Genomic DNA, 16,793 nt, shown 5'->3' on the forward strand with positions numbered 1-16,793 from the left:
CTTGGGGGTACAAAGGTCACCACGTACTGAGGAGGAAAGATCTGGCTGAGAGAATAGCTTTGTTCCAGGGATTTGGGTCATTTCTGCTTCTGGACACGGCCTCGAGAAGACAAGACCTTATGGTCTGTACTCAGTCCTGTTCCCACCGTTGTTTGGGAAATCATATAACTAGGGCCTACAGAGAGGGGCTTCGATGAGGGTGTAGGGTATGTATGTGGAGCACCACGAACTAGACAGACCAATGCACAGATAGTTCTTGAATGTTCCTAACAACCCTACAAAGTGGGTACTATTGCCCTTACTGTACAGATGCAGAAACCGAGGCACGGGGTGAATGGCTTACCCCAGACACAGCTGGGAAGCCGTGGAACCGGGACTCACACTAAGATGGAATGCTCGACCGCACACACCTGATCGCAGCCCTCCACACATGTGGATTCTGCTTTCCCGAGTGGGAAACAGAGCGATGAACAGAGGCCTTAATGGCGCTGGTCCGTTGACCCGGGGCACCTGCCTTCAGCAGGAAGGGTCTGCAGCTGGGAAGCTGGGTGGGGTCCCCATCAAAATTGCATTCCAGTGTCACTTAATTTAGTCCACTGGGGCAGGGAGGAGGAATACAGGCCCGCAAAGAGGGCACCTTGTGGGTATCCAAGAAAGGGTGTATCTGGGGTGGACTGTGGTCCTCACAGCCAGTGCTGGGGCTGTCTGAGGGGCTCGCAGTGGGTCTCATTGGTCCCCAGTAGACCCAGAGCTCCAGGAGCAGCGTCGTGATGCGTTTTTGTTAGCAGCAGCAGCCAGAGCAGTGCTAAGTCTGTCAGATTCAACAAAGCTACTTCCCATGTGAATGTAGATGTGTCCCAAGAGTCAACGATCCTAACCATGCTGGGTGAGGAGTGTCTGAAGACCAGATACCTTACGATTGATTCCCATCTTGTAATGTGAACAAAAGGACCATGGGAGGATGCCACAGAGGTGGAGGCTTAGGTTGATATGTGTTATTGGTTACCTTCCGTTCCTTGTGGTGGGTTCATACGTATTTAAAAATTACTTAAATTTTTACTTAAACAACAACAACAATCCTGCCATTTTGGATAAGGTTGAATGAATCTGCAGATGAGTCTAAATGTACTCATCTGCAGAAAGGTGAGCAAAGCTTCAATTCAGTGAATCAGGATTTGGGGCCCGGTAGCATCCTTTTGGCTCCTATCTGGTTCTTTCCTCAGAACATCCCAAGTTAACTACACATTAGGATTCCAACAGCCCAGTCTTTAGAGCTTTTGCTGCTCCAGGGTGTTACTGTGTCTGCCTTCAGCTGCTGCTTTTTTCTTTAAAAAAAATATATATATATATATATATATATATATTTACTGTATATTTATTTGAGCGAGAATGAGGGAGAGAGCATGCGAGCAGGAGAGGGGGCAGAGGGAGAGAGTCAAGCAGGCTCCGCACTCCGCACAGAGCCCAACATGGGGCTTGATCCCACGACCCTGGGATCATGACCCCATCAGAAATCAAGTGTCAGTCGCTCTACCAGCCGAGCCCCCCAGGTGCTCCTCTAAGGTTCTGTGATCCTGGCCTGGCAGGCCGAGAAGAGCATCTTCCCCAAGAGCAGACGGTCCTGCAAGAGCCCAGTTTGGAGAATAAAAGGAAAGTGTGCCTGGCCCCCTGCCCTCCAGGATGTGCAGTTGAGAAGATGAGAAATACTTGGGGTGATTACTGCCTAACACTTAAAGGAGCCATGAAATTGAAAGCAAATCTCTGTCCTCACAGTAAATGAGCCACTTGTCAGGGCAGTTATCTGTGGTCCAAACCCAAGACGCGACGGAAATCACACATCTCTTCCCAGCAAAGAAAAAACCTGAAAAGGTTCTTTCTTCGTGTACTAATGGTGGGTGCATTGCCTCTTCACAAATGAAGGACAAAGATTCTTTGATTCAAAGGGCACAATCACCCAGTGTTGGGTACCCCGGCTGAACTGGACTCCCCAGGAAGATACAAGAGAACGTGGCTTCTGTAATAAAGTCAGTTAAGAGGAGAAAAAATAACACGAGAAAGAAGTAGAAAGCAACAAAAGCTGATTTGTGGGCGAGGGGACCGAGCGCTGCAGACCTCCTGTGCAGCCGTGGGGTCCGAGGTGGCTGAAATCCTAGGGCTCCACTTCCTAGTGGCCCCTTTTCTGGAGGTGGACAGGCTGGTATTCACTAGCTGAGGGCTGCAATACAATTCTACCTGACCATGCAATCAGATCACTAAACCTGTGCGCCTCCTTCAGCCCAGGAGTCCCCCCTCCACGCGGCCTCGGTGAGGAACAGCAAGGAAGCCAAGCCAGTGTAGGTTACTGGGGACCTTTGCTAGGGTGTTCATGGAGTAGCTGGATTTCAAACCGCAAACTATAATGGTATTGGCCCAGTTACATTTCCTTGTTCTCCATTGAAGAGAAAAGCGGCTTATTTGCTGGCTTAATTTTACATTGGAAGTCTGAAGTGTAGCCAAGGCATGTGAAGGTAACTTTTTGAGGTATACTCCTCTCTCCCTGATTCCTCATTCAGAACACACAGGATTTGTCTGGATAATAGTGGGGGAACAACAGCCAAACCCACTTTGGGGTTTGGGATTCACAACAAGAATGTAATAGAAAAAGAAGATAATTTATTTTAGGGTAGAGATTTCACATTTTTCAACCTACACATTAAAAAAAAAACCAAAACTGGAGCAAAATATGCCAAAGTATTAACAGATGCTTTTAATGAGGTTATAGGTGATTCTCATCCCCACCCCCCATATTGAACTCTTCACTATGGAAACCTTTAAGCACACACAAAAAGTGAGGAAAATACACACTGAACTCCCCATGGTACCTCCTAGCTTCAACAACTATCAATTTACGGCCAATCCCATTTCCAATATAGCCTCTTCTGCATTCCTACTCCCATGCCTGTTACTTTAAAGTAATTCTCGGACATGATAATCCGAGAATCAGATGTGTTTACCAGCGTCACATAAAACACTCATTTTGAGGATGGGGATTAAATTCCGTTTTTCAAATTGGTGTAGACCACCACCATCAGCTTTTCTTTTTAGTTCCCTCCACCCTTTAAAATTTTCAGGTCTTTCAAAGTCCCTCTTGTGGAAGATGTTTCCATTAAAATTTAAGGGGGCACCTGGGTGGCTCAGTCAGTTAAGCATCCCACTTCGGCTCAGGTCATGATCTCTTGGTTTGTGAGTTCGAGCCCCATATCAGGCTCTGTGCTGACAGCTCGGAGCCTGGAGCCTGCTTCAGATTCTGCATCTCTCCATCTCTCCGCCCCTCAGCTGCTCATGCTCTGTGTCTGTCTCTCAATAATAAATAAACGTTAAAAAATATTTTAAAAATAAAAAAATAAATATTTAGGATGGGGGAGTCCTATTGCATGATAATTATTAGTAAATAGTAAAAATAGTTACATGTTTAATTATACCTTACCTTATTCCAGAAAGGACTTCAAGCCATTTAAAAACCAAAATCAAGGTAGCAGTTTAACATGCCATAAAAGGAAGAGAGATAAGGATGGGACAAAAGTGACCAGAAATAAAAGTAAATGTATAGCCTGATTAAAAAGGACCTTAAATATGGACCAGAGTTCGATTTTTAAAGATTAATAAGGGAACCCTGTTAATTGTATGACTCATAGTTTCTATGAAAATTGGCTGAATGTTTAAGGGACTTAATGAGATTAAAAGGTAAAATATAGTGAAAGATAGGAATTTCTGCCTGGGTTCTTGATAAATAGAAACTGTCACAAGGGTTTATGTTTCTTATAGTGAGTTTTGCAAATCAATACGGAGAGATGAACACTTCAGTTTGTTAAGCAATGTGAGAACCCTTCAAACATGAACCTTGAACCTCACTCAGAGTTGCAGAATGATGTCCTGTCACCTTTCACCCGTTAAAATGTTTTGTTGTTTAATCAACCCTTTGTTGGCCAGGTTTGCGGTATCCAGATGGCTTCAAATTTTCTGGTGGCGGCTGGACAGCATGTATCAAAAACTTTTTAAGACTGGATAAACTTTAATCTAGGGACTCCACTTCTAGAAATGTAAGGAAATAATTATGGATATTTGAAAATATTCATCTACACAGGAATGTTCCTTGAAGCGTTTGCTGACGAGAGTGAAAAATTAGAAATAACCCAACGTTGGACAGCACCGGTTTGACGTGGGGTATCTGCAGTACCTTGCAATTAGGAAACCAGTAACAATCCCAGCTTTTTAAGAGGTTACAACTGCCACGCCTAGCACGTCTAGAATCACTTGTGGGATGACTTCCTTCCCACGGAACTACAGCTTCTTAAAGTACAGCAAACCTCACACCTTGCAGAGAGGGAAATTAGGAAACCATGTGCTTCTCACTCCCATGTTCTCTTTCACTGTCAAAAACAGGTGTGAAACCAAGAGAGTCTGGGAATCTAAAACAGGGCCTATTAAACCTCAAATTAGTTCTTCTTCGTGAAGAAAGAGTAACCTGTGCCTCCCAGAAAGAAAACGTTTGTGGGTTAATACAGAAAATAACCCATCGGGACAAAATGTACTGAACACTCTCAAATCTGTCCCTACTCCCTGAGCTTAGCCCGAAGCGGAGCTGCAGAAACAAGGGTCAGATCCATTTATTGGGCCCCTACTTTGCACTCGGGCACCGTCCTGGACCCTCATCGGGCCTGCCAGGGTTTCTCCGCACAGTTTACCACACCCCCAGGGTCTCTCAGTCCAGCTGCTGGAAAGGGTTTTCGAGCTTGTGGTCCAGGCCCGGAGCTCAGATTACTCCGAGCAAAGCGGAGAAAGCGTGAAAGCCTGCGTGCGGAGGCGTGGCGCTGTTGTCCCCCACCTGGCAGCAGACGCGTGGGGCTCAGATCCCAGCATCCGGGAGCAGCCCGAGGGCGGGGAGGGGCTCCTGCACCCACACTGTCACCCACACCTGCACCGGCTCCCGAACCAACACTCTCATCTGCACCCGTACAGGCACCCGCACCTGCACCCGCACAGGCATCCGCACCAACACTCTCACCTGCACAGACATCCGCACTGTTACTTACACCTGCACCCACACAGGCACCCGCACCCGCACCTGCACCCTCACCCGCACAGGTACTTACACCTACACCCGCACAGGCACCCGCACCTGCGCAGGTGGGCGCAGGCACTTTCGGAGCCCAACAAACTCCCCGGCGCGTGCGAGCACTATTGGGGAGGAAGAGGCCGCGCCACGGAACTGAGGTGTTTTGTACGTTGGTTGTTGTTCCTCCCTCTCCTGAAAAGAAAACCAGCAGCGCGCCCGGAGGCTGGGACCGGGCCGGGGGCTCGGGACGCCCGCGCTCCGGCCGGCCGGCGCCCCAGCCGCGTTTACAAGAACAGCTCCTCTCCTCCCGCCGGCTTCCTCTCCCGGCCACAGGTGGCTCTCTGCTCTTCCAGCTGCTGCGGGCACCTCTGACGTCAGCGCCGCCTCCGGCACAAGCGTGTGCGTCACAGAAGCGCCCGGCCTGGACATCTACTTCAGTAGAAAATCTCTCCCCTTCCGCAGGGTGTCAGGATGGCCGAGTGGTCTAAGGCGCCAGACTCAAGCTCCGCTTCCCCGCGCTGGGGATTCTGGTCTCCGAATGGAGGCGTGGGTTCGAATCCCACTTCTGACACATCCTTTTTCTCCTCCTGCAATTTTCTACGCAACGGCATCGACTTGAGAATTATGCATGGAGCTCTCAGAGACCTTTAGTATTAAAAATGGACTTAAAATTTTCTCACAGAGGCCGTTAAAACACCGAAAATAGCGAAGGCGAAAGTATCGCGATACTTCTTGAAAGCCGAGTGATTTGGGAGCGGAGATCGCCAGACGTTGGAGCCGCTGAGACATCGCGATAGATTGGGAAACCGCGAGATTTGGTCCGCGTAGCTGCCGGCGCTGCGGCGCCGGGAGGAGGGCCGTGATGGTGGGTGTGTGTCCTCTTACCCGGTCCACACCTGGCGCTGCCCGGCGCGCGAGGCCCGCGGACTGCCGCCCGTGCAGCCGTACACGGGTGCTTCGTGCTGCCCTGCGCTTTCCAGTCGTGGAGCTAGTCTCACGGGTGGACGACGCGTGCGCCCGCGGTCAGGGCTGTGTGCCCTAGGTGCCCTGGGCGCCGCGGCAGCCACACCGCGCTCCTGCATCCCCACTCTGTCCGTACTTGCACGCGTGCCTGCACCTGTGTTCCCGCGGAAACGCGGTCACCGCGCACACTCCCGAGTCCCACTTCACGGACTGCGTGTGAAGTCCGCCCGCTCACGATCGCGGTGCTGCGGGTCTCTGCGTGACACGACCCGTCCTGCTGCCTCTACCGTCCATCCAACAAGTGTTTAATGAATGCCTACTGTGTGCCAGGGGATGCAGCCCTGGTTGGGCCAGTGAAAATACAACATAGGATGGGACAGGGTGGGATAGGATGGGTGGGGCTAGGATAGGCTAGCATAGGGTAGGGTTGGTAGGGTAGGGTGGGGTGGAGTGGGGTAGGGTAGGGTTAGGTAGAGTGCGATAGGATAGGGTAGAGTAGGGTGGGGTAGGACAGAAGATAATTTAGAAATAATAAAATTAATTTCTGCCCTTGTGCTTCTATTACAGTTAAATGACTTTTGGTTTTGCCTCGGGAACACATTCCAGCCTTGCCATATCACTCAGGATAAGAAGTAAGTCCTGAATGTTGAGGTTAAATGTTTAATGCCAGGGCTAGAGGATTCATGTCTGAATGGCCATGTGTGTTCCTGTCATTGTGACCACTGATGACTCATCACATTATTGATTTTATGCTCATCAGTCAAAATGCGAGAGGCGGTGCAGGTGTAAAGAAAGCTGTTTTTGTGCAACAATAGGATTCCCAGGACATGTTCATCATGGACAGGATCCAGCGTTCCCATTTGGAGGGCCATGTTCTGAATGCAGATAGCGGGAACCACATGGTTCAAGTACTACAAGACAGGCTCACTCCCTGCAGTATGAAATTAACTGTGGTCAAGAGAAATAGGTAATGAAACATAAAAGCTTAAGGGGGGGGGGATGAAACTAATTCTGGCAAGGTGTCTCCTGATTAAATACGTACACATACAGCACATCATGTATCTTACGCACGTATAACCACTGCCCTCATAAAATTATTTTTTGCAGGAGGAGACAAATGGATTTCTAAAGACTTTGGAAGAATTTGTAATTTCTGACAGAAAACTGGGTGACTTAGAAAAGAACGGGAAGATAATGTGAGGGGGAGGAGATAGTAGCTGGAAATCTCTAGAAGGAAAAAAAATGATGCTGTTCTCATAAATGACTTTTTATATGCCTAGTATATTGGATCTTAAGTTTGATTTTAGTATGATTACGTGCACCTTCACAGAGCTGCTGGGTGAGTGTGTCTACTGGGTTCCAGGTGTAGACATGAGAAGAAGGAGTAGAGAAAGCCCTTCTAGTTTCAGATCTAAACCATGCTCTTTAGTCTACATTTGCCAGCCACAAGTTGGTATTTTGTTTCTGCCTTTGGTGTATACCCCCTGTTTCCAAATTGTTAAAAGATTGTGTACTTAAAAGAAGGTAAAATTGTAACTCTCATACAAATAAAAATGAGTATGTGTCAGTGTAACAACCAGTAAGAAAATTTGAAGTACTACATATTTATAAGCAATCTGGAATGCTGAAGTAAATTTATGAATAGATTTACTTTTTTTTACCTGTCAATTTCTAGGGCAATGATCTCCTGCATTCCACTGGACACGATTCATTTGCATTTCTGTGAATGAAAATCATTTGCACTGTTAGCAGTTTGCTACAACTGGAAGAGTTGTAAGGTAGCTGCAAATATATGACAATCTCTGTTATGGACTGAATGTTTGTGCCCCTCCAAAATCCATATGTTGAAACCCTACCTCCTGGCATTAGGAGGTGGGATCTGTGGAAGTAATTAGGATTAAGATGTCATAAGGGTAGAATCCTCCAGAATGGGATTAGGGTCTTGGTAAAGAATCCTGAGAAACCTGCTTCCTCACTGTGCTCTTCAGCCATGTGTGGACACAATGGAAAGGCGGCCTTCCAAACACAGGAAGGGGCCCTCACCAGAACCCAGCCTCTCGGACCACCCTGATGTGGGACTTTACACCTTCTGGAACCAGAAGATACAAACTTTGGTTAGACAGACCACCTGGTTTGTGACATTTTGCTACAGGAGCCTTTCTAAGACAGGAGTTCTACTCAAGTATCTTGGAAACTTTGTCTCGTCCATTTCAAACTCCTTTCAAAATAGAACACATCCTTCCTTAGCTGGCTAGTACACTCACGTGGAATTGGGTTTTACAGCTGCATTTATTAAAGTGGAAATAGGCATTTATTCACCACATCTCAGCAAGCACCTCCAATCTGCAATAATTCTGTAGACAACCAATGTAATTATTTTTAAGATTTTATGTTTAAGGAATCTCTATATCCATTTTGGGGCTTGAATTTTACAACCCCAAGATCAAGAATCTCATGTTCTACCAACCGAGCCAGCCAGGCACCCCAATGTCCTTCTTTTTTGTATGCAGTAATAGATGTTTACTGAGCAATTCTACAAAATTTACATTATTTTACATGCAAGTGCTTTATATATGTTTTTCAGGTAGCTTTGTTTCCATTTACACAAGGTAGCCATGTTGTCAGGTGCCCTAGGGAGACCCCAAGCCCAGAGGCCTCTGCCCAGCTGGTCCCAGGGATGTTGCTGGAGGATCCGAGTCTTGTCGCAACAAATAATTTAAGGACAGACCAGACACAATGGTTGAACGATGCAAGTAGGAATGTTTATTAAACTGAGCACACCCTCAAGATGTCAGAGTGGGTGAGCTCAAGGAAAGCCATATGCCTCAGGTTGGGGTTTTGATCTCTTACTGACAGTTGTTGGCTGGGGGGTGGAGTATTTATTACTGGGGGAGGGGGTTTGGGGGCAGCTTTCCCCACCTGTTCTCCCTTAGTCGGTCAGGGTTTGTAGCCTCCTTTGTCTTGGGTGCGTCTGGTTTGATCTGGCTTCTTGTGGATTTGTTGTGGGGTGCTGCCAGACCAGTCTTGGACTTCCCCACAGCTGGGCACCACTACCCCTTGGCTGGCCTCCAGGCACCCTGTTAGAGCCTAACCTACTGCCTACTCTAACCGTGAAAACAAGAAAGAAAAGAACAGGAGACGAAATGCCTAGGACTTTCATCTAATTCAATCATTCAAGGTTTGAAGTCTTTTTTAATTACTTAGTTAATTTTTGAGAGAGAGAAAGCATGAATCAGGGAGGGGCAGAGGGAGAGAGAGAATCCCGAGCAGGCCCCGCACTGTCAGAGCAGAGCCCAACTCAGGGCTCGAACCCACAAACCATGAAATCATGACTAAGCCTAAGTAGGAAGCTCAACTGACAGAGCCACCCAGGCGCTTGAAGTATTAACTCCACACTAGATGAACTTGAGCTAACAATTTCCTCCATGAAACTTGTTTCTCGACTCCTTCCCTCCTGTCCCCTTCCTTTTTCTGCCAGACCCCTGTTAACTCTGGAATCCTGGATGTCCTCTTGCACACTTCACCTCCTCAAAACTATCTTCCCCAACAAGAAAAACAAAGAGCAGATTAAATAAAAGAAAGGAGATTCAAAATTCCTTGCAAAGGAATGGGTATGGAGGAGGATGTGGTTTCTTATCCAGAATCCGTCTTATATGCCTGGGTCTACTCTACTCCCTGTGATGTTCCAGTTTCTGATTCTTGCACGGAATGAGAATTATTCTCAGAAAAGCTTTCACAAAACTTAAAGAATCTCCCACTTGTCATACCCCTCCATTTGCAAAGTAAAATGGCATTTAATCTACGAGGTAGGACACAGGGAATGCCTGTTAAATGTCTTTTCTTCAGAAACCTCCAAAGAGCCCCCTCCTCCCAATGTTAATGTGACTCCTTGAGAAAACGTAAGATAAACTCCTTGAGACAAGGAACCCAGGATGCAGTTGTACTACAGTGTGATGAGTGATGGAGGAGCTCGAAGAGAAAGCTTTCTTGAAGTGCTAAGTGAAGACCTCAGTATAAGGCAGGGAAAGCCTGAAAATGATCTCGGGGAGTCCGATTTTAGCAGAGGGAACAACATGTACAAAGGCCCAGAGGGACCCAAAGTACTTCAAAATGGTATTTGTGAAGTGTTTGCTGCAAGGATGTGGTGGGGGGAAAAGTTGGGGAGATTAGCAGGGACCCTACACCCACTGTGGGGCTCAAACTCACAACCCCGAGATCAAGAGTCCCACTCTCTACTTACCAAGCCAGCCAGGTGCCCCCAGAAAGCTTAATTTTGTAGTCTGGACTTTGCAATACTGAGGAGCTCAGTCTCCATGCTGGGGCTGAGTGGGGTCATCTATGTCTATAGTCTGTTATCAGTTGAAAGAATCTGAGAGTGGAATTAGAAATAAAATAAATATGTAGTTCCTGAGCTGGAGAAACGTGTTAGCAGAGTTTGATCTGGACAGCTCAAGGAAGATGTCCTTACATGTTATGAAAGGAATGGGTATAAGATGGGTATTCCTTCCTTTCAGATCAAGAGATTATCATCAGGAAAGGGATCAGAATAAAGCATGAGTTTGAACGGCAGCAAAATATACTTTTTTTGGCATAAGGATTTCTTTGAGAAATAGACACAAGAGAAGCCCAGAAAAGAGTACAAGTTAACCTTTTGTAAGGATGTCTTGCTCTCTGTGAGGAAGAGAAGGTCGACCCCGAGTCACAAGAAACAAGAAGGCACTAACAAACCTTACTCCTGTTCATACCTTTCCTGGTTAGCTCCCACACCTGGTCTCCCTTGCACGCTCTTTGTTCTGTCTTTAGCTGCCTGAATTCTCAGCCACCTCTGAGAGTCACTCATTTTTCCCTAGGTCTCTCCCACGTGTACGTGAGATATACACATTAATAAACTTGTGTTTCCCCCTCCTTAATCTGTCTTTTGTTACCGGGACGCCAGCCAAGAAGTTAGAAGGGTCGAGGGAAAATTGTGTTTTCCTCCCTTACAAGCGTCAAAATTCTACACGAGCGTTTTCTGGGCGTGTCATCCATTGATTCATGTACTGGTCGCTAGGGGAAGCAATGAACATTTGTTCAGGTTTCAGAGCCCACGCGAGCCTGGAGAGGGTGTGGAATACGAGATAGACCATCAAGGTGTCAGGCTGCAGAACCCGCCCATCGTGGGGCTGGGACAGCACGGCGTCTGGGCACAACTGGAGATTTCTGGCAACAAGCTAAGGTTCTCCCAGCTTCCTGCCTTATTTCCAGCATCAGGGTGCATGCCTCTTCCCAGCACAAAGAAGGGGGTCTGCAGGCGCTCTGGGCCGTGTTGGTGGGAGAAGCAAACAACCCTGGAAGGACGGGCGCACGGTTGACAGCTGCGAGGCCTGGGGGCGCTCTGGGCGCAGCAAACGCAGACTACGGCACCAACGAGAGCGGGAGGCCGCCCGCGTCCTAGAGAGGCCGCCGAACCTCTAGGTTTCCCCTTGCCGGCTGCTCTAGGACCCACCTCGGCCAGACCCGGGGGCCGCTGATATTTACTTCCGGCTCCGCGGCGCGAGGCCCGGCTTCCGGTGGGAGGGGCTCTGCCGGCTGGAGGGGAGGGGAGCCTGCGGGGAGGGGGGGAGGGGAGCCTGCGGGGAGGGGGCGGCCGGAGCGGTGCAGAGGCCGGATTGGGGCCTCGCCGGCACGCCTTTCCGCTCCGAAAGTCGCGTCCAGGCGGGCCACCGCCCCCTCCTCCAGGCAGGCCGCCCCCCTACCCTCCAGGAAGACCTTTCCCCCCCACTTCTCCAGGCCATCTCCCCCACCCCTCCCGTTGGCCCCTCCGCCCTGCTCCAGGCCGTCTTTCCCCCTCCTCCAGGCAGGCACCCCCTCCTCTTCCAGGCGAGCTGCTCTCCCCTGCTCTAGGCAGGCCATCCTCTCCTCCTCCAGGCAGGCTGCCCCCCTACCTTCCAGGCAGGCCACACCCGGTCCTCCAGGCGGGCCGCTCCCCCTCTGCTCCAGGCAGGCCACCCCCTCCTCCTCCAGGCGGGCCGCCGTCTGCCCGCCCCCCCCTCCCCCCGCTCCAGGCAGGCCACCCCCTCCATGGGGCTCCCGAGTGTATCGGTTGTGTCGCACGGAAGACGCGTGAACCCGAGACCTTCCTGTTTCCCCCGTGTCGAGGCCCGGAGTTACTTGGAATTACTGATCATCTGTCTTCTGAGCTCCCAGCCTGTGGGGCTGTGACGTCACGGACGTGGGGGGAGGGGGAGGGCCTGGGCCCGGGTCCCCTCGACCCTCCCCACACGGTCCCCGTCGGGGAAGAGAACTGCCCGCCTCCAGCACACCCTGCAGGAACGCGGACGCGGGTGTGGCCACAGGCTGGCCGACCCCGGACCAAAGCCGTCTGCACCCGGAGGGGCCCCAGCGCTGACCTCCCCCCTCTCCCCTCATTGTAACAGTAAATGTCACAACCGGGGTGGCGATCACAGCCAGGGCCCCCTCCTCCGCGCGCTCACTCTTCACCCCTCTCCCGCCCACCTGTCCTGGGGCGTCCACTTGAGCCCACCATCCGTCCCGCGGCCTCCGGGATGCAGGGCAGCAGCCCCAACTCAGCCGAGCCCGACGCTCCTGGTGGGCCCCGCGGGTCAGCTCCTGCTGCGGGGCGAGCCTAGGGCCCTGCTGGGCAGCAGGAGCGCGTCAGAACCTGAGGGTGTACCTGTGCTGTTGTTGCGTAGACGGGGAGCTCAGCCCCTACACGGAGGTAGGCGTGCAGAGGGTCAGTCCCAAAGCGCAGGTGAGCAAATCCCTGGGGGGTCACAGAGGGAGGGCAGCTAGTTCACCGGGGGCAGGAACAGCAAGAATCTCAGTGTGGGGAGCTCCAGCGTGTGGTCCCTCGTCTCTGACAAGCTTTCTTTGCTTAGGACAGCTCCTCTGGAAATGTTTCTGGTAGCATGCAAGTAATTTTAGCATTTATTTTCTAACTATTTCCGCGGTGTTTCCTGAGTTAGCATGTATCTGGCTGGCATCGAGCTCGTCCCGTTAGGAGCGTTTCCTGCTTCCTCGCAGCTGGAAAGAACCTCGAGGGAAATCTCTCAAGGAGAGTGTAACGGGCCCTGTGTGGGGGTGTCTCAGTGCAGCAGAGCATGAAATGAAGCCAAGCGCGGCTGGCGCTTTGACCCCAAGTTCCAGAGGAGCCCGTGGGGCTTGTGACCCTGAAGGTGAAGGATGAACATGTGTGGAAACGAGAATCCAGCATCGGAAGGAAGGAACCTCATTCAGGCAGTTTTGCTACCAAGAGGCGCCTGGGCCCCGGGAGGCGCTGCGCCGGCTCCGCGAGCTGAGCCGCCAGTGGCTGAGCCCAGAAACACACACCAAGGAGCAGATCCTGGAGCTGCTGGTGCTGGAGCAGTTCCTGACCATCCTGCCCGCGGAGCTCCAGGCCTGGGTGCGGGGACAGCACCCGGAGAGCGGAGAGGAGGCGGTGACTGTACTGTAAGGTCTGGAGCGGGAGCTGGACTGCATGAGGCCGGCCAACAGGTGGGGGAAGATGTGAGCTATCCCGCGGGGGGGGGGGGGGGGTGTCGGGGGCACGTCTCTGCTCTGGGGGAGGCATCTACCCAGCAGTTGCAGGGTGAACAGGTTTCAGTTTTCTCTAGACAAATGCAGGGCTGCTAGCTTCAGGTTTTGTTCTTGTCCTGCCAGTGTTTTCTGGGATTTTTCTCTAACCTCCAAGATTCTTCACTCTAACCAAAGCCCTCCGAAGACAGGCGCAGAGTGCAGCGTTGCTTGGGCAAATACCTAGCTGCCAAAAGGAATACAGAAAGTGACCTTTTCAGCCTAGAAATGAACCTTTCCGTTGCAAGTTCAGCTTTCTGAATAGAGGGTTCTGGTGCCCAGTAATGCCTAGAATGTGTGCAGGGACAGAGGCTCAGATTCGGTGCAGTTAGGAGGGACAGAGTGTGGAGCCAGAAGATCAGTCACACAAACCCTCACTAGGACTTCTACACAGAGAAACCAGCCATGGATGGTGGCTTGCGTTTCTTGCTGTTGTTGGGTTTGTTTTTTTTTTTTTGAAAGAGAGAGCAGCGGAGGGGCAGAGAGAGAGAGAGAGAGAGAGAGAGAGAGAGAGAGAGAGAGAATCCTAAGCAGGCTCCAAGCCCCATGCTGTCAGCACAGAGCCCATGTGGGGCTCGGACCCATGAACTATGAGATCATGGACTGAGCTGAAGTCAGATGCTTAAGCCACTGAGCCACCCAGGTGCCCCTATTTTTATTTTATTTTTTTAAGGTTTATTTATTTATTTTGAGAAAGAGAGAGAGAGAGAGAGAGAGGGAGAGCGAGCATGTGCCAGTGGGGGAAGGGCAGAGAGAGAGGGAGAGAGGATCCCAAGCAGTCTCCTCCCACTGTCAGTGCTGAGCCTGATGTGGGCCTCGAGCCCACGAACTATGAGATCATGACCTGAGCTGAAGTCAAGAGTGGGATGCTTAATGGACTGAGCTACCCAGACGCCCCATGTAATTTTTTTTTTAATCTAAGTTTTGTAGTTTTCTTCATATAGATGTTGCACATAGTGTATTAGATTTATACTGAAGTATTTCATTATTTTGGCATCAATGTAAATGGTATTGTGTTTTTAATTTCAAATTCCAGTGGTTCGTTGCTGATATACAGGAAAGCAAGTGACCTTCGTTTATGGACCTCGATCTGTCGACCTTGCTATCTGTAGTCACCTTTTAGTTCCTGGAGTAGATTTCTTTTTCTTGACTTTCTGAGACTTTGTGTATAGATTAGCATGTCCTCTGTGAACAAAGACAGTTTTATTCCTTTCTTCCCAACCTCTATACCTTTAATGTCCTTTTCTTGTCTTGTTGCATTAGTTAGGACGGCATCGAATGGGGATGTTACCAGGGGACGTCCTTGCCTTCTTCCCGATCTTAGTGGGAAAGCTCCTAGCTTCTCACCATTAGGTAGATGGAAGCTCTAGGGTGTTTAAAAATATTAGTTATCATCCTGAGAAAGTTCCCTTCTCTTCCTAGTTTGCTGAGAGTGGTTATCATGGAAGAGTGTTGGGTTTTTTCAAATGCTTTTTCTGTTCATCTTCTCTAGCCTGTTGGTGTGATCAATTATACTGATTCATCTTCAAATGTTAGACCAGCCTTGTATGCCTGGAAGGAAGCCTATTTGGTGATGGTGTACAATTCTTTTTATACGCTAATAGGTTTGGTTTGCTGGTATTTTGTTGAGAATTTTTGCATTTGTGTTCACGAAAGACATTGTAGTTTTCCTTTCTATAATGTCTTCATCCGATTGTGGTATTAGGGTGATGCTAGCCTCTTGGAATGAATTAGGAAGTATCCCCTCTGCTTCTGTCTTCTGGAGGAGAGTATGGGGAATTGGTACCATTTATTCCTAAAACTTTTGCTAGAATTCACCAGTGAAACTGTCTGGGCCTAGTGCTTTCTTTTTGGAAGGTTATTAATTATTGATTCACTTTCTTTTTTTTTTTAATTTTTTTTAAACGTTTATTTATTTTTGAGACAGAGAGAGACAGAGCATGAACGGGGGAGGGTCAGAGAGAGGGAGACACAGAATCCGAAACAGGCTCCAGGCTCTGAGCGGTCAGCACAGAGCCTGACGCAGGGCTCGAACCCATGGACCGCGAGATTGTAACCTGAGCCGAAGTTGGCCGCTTAACCGACTGAGCCACCCAGGCGCCCCAATTCACTTTCTTTAATAGTTATAGGCCTGTTCAGGTGATCTTTCTCCTCGTGTGAGGTTAGGTGGATTGTGTCCTGGGATTGGATCAGGCTTCTGGTGCCTCCCATCCTGGGAGTTCATTCCCTGCGATCTCCTTCCTGTGTTTTGGCCACGGGATCCCTCTGCAGCCCATATACCTAACTGCTTTCAGGTTCCACTGTTCAAGTCCAGTCCTTTGAGATGCAACCCAGGAGCTCCTCCACACGAGGCAGCAACGGGGGGGCCGGGGTGGGGGTACCTGTGGAGCAAGCTGAAGGCAGTGAGAGTGTCCTCAGCTGCAAGCATGTGCCAGCTGCAGGGCTCCAACTGGTTCTGTTCCTCATCTTTGTTCAGTAGAGCTGCGGCATACAATGCAGAGTTTAATGGGTTAAGTCGTGTATTAACAATTCCCTGCTGAGCGTCCGACTCTTGATTTCGGCTCAGGTTATGATCCCAGGGTCATGGAATCGAGCCCCTCGTCAGGCTCTGTGCTGAGTGTGGAGCCTGCTTAAGATTCTCTCATTCCCTCTGCCCCCTCCCCCGCTTGAGCTCTCTCAAAAGCCAAAAACATTACAAATAATCCCAGTGTGGGGGTGCCTGGCTCCCTCAGGTGGTAGAACACATGACTCTTGATCTCGAGGTCATGAGTTTGCACGCCATGTCGGTGTAGAATCTACTTAAAAAAATGCACTCGATTGTTCTTACAATAACCATGTAGTAAATAATAATACATTTAAAAAAATCTCAGTGTAAACATCAACAAGTCAGTCTCTTGTCCAGGCAAATTATTTGCATTATCACGAATCCTGCTTTGATGTTCTTGCTGACTACATGCTCACGTACTCCCTCTCTTTCATTCTGCTGTTTGTTGACATTGCTACTTTCTTTACCCTTTTCCAACCTGACAACCAAACACAAGCTTCAGGGGAAGACAGTTGAAAGCAAAGTTGCCTAATTTTCTCACAATTCAAGAGAATAGCTCTCTTTTAATCTAAACCAGCTCCTTTTTCCAAATTCTCTATTTCTGTCAGTGATGTTCTT

The 16,793-nt window shown here is 49.5% G+C and overlaps 1 long non-coding RNA gene and 1 other non-coding gene across 3 annotated transcripts; both read left to right on the forward strand.

Moving 5' to 3' along the window:
- The first annotated feature begins 5,560 nt into the window (after positions 1-5,560).
- On the forward strand, positions 5,561-5,666 carry TRNAL-CAA (transfer RNA leucine (anticodon CAA)). Its single transcript has 2 exons — positions 5,561-5,598; positions 5,621-5,666. It is a non-coding gene; the product is annotated as a tRNA-Leu (tRNA).
- A 276-nt stretch (positions 5,667-5,942) lies between these two features.
- LOC125165509 (uncharacterized) lies at positions 5,943-7,718 on the forward strand. 2 transcript variants are annotated; one of them, XR_007152139.1, is made up of 4 exons: positions 5,943-5,960; positions 6,626-6,690; positions 6,874-7,025; positions 7,166-7,718. It is a non-coding gene; the product is annotated as an uncharacterized LOC125165509 (long non-coding RNA). The 2 variants fall into 2 exon arrangements; XR_007152138.1 differs by lacking the exon at positions 5,943-5,960 and having other exon boundaries at positions 6,535-6,690; positions 7,166-7,717.
- Positions 7,719-16,793: the final 9,075 nt, after the last annotated feature.

This window comes from Prionailurus viverrinus, chromosome B2, assembly GCF_022837055.1.
Source record: "Prionailurus viverrinus isolate Anna chromosome B2, UM_Priviv_1.0, whole genome shotgun sequence".
NCBI lineage: Eukaryota > Metazoa > Chordata > Mammalia > Carnivora > Felidae > Prionailurus > Prionailurus viverrinus.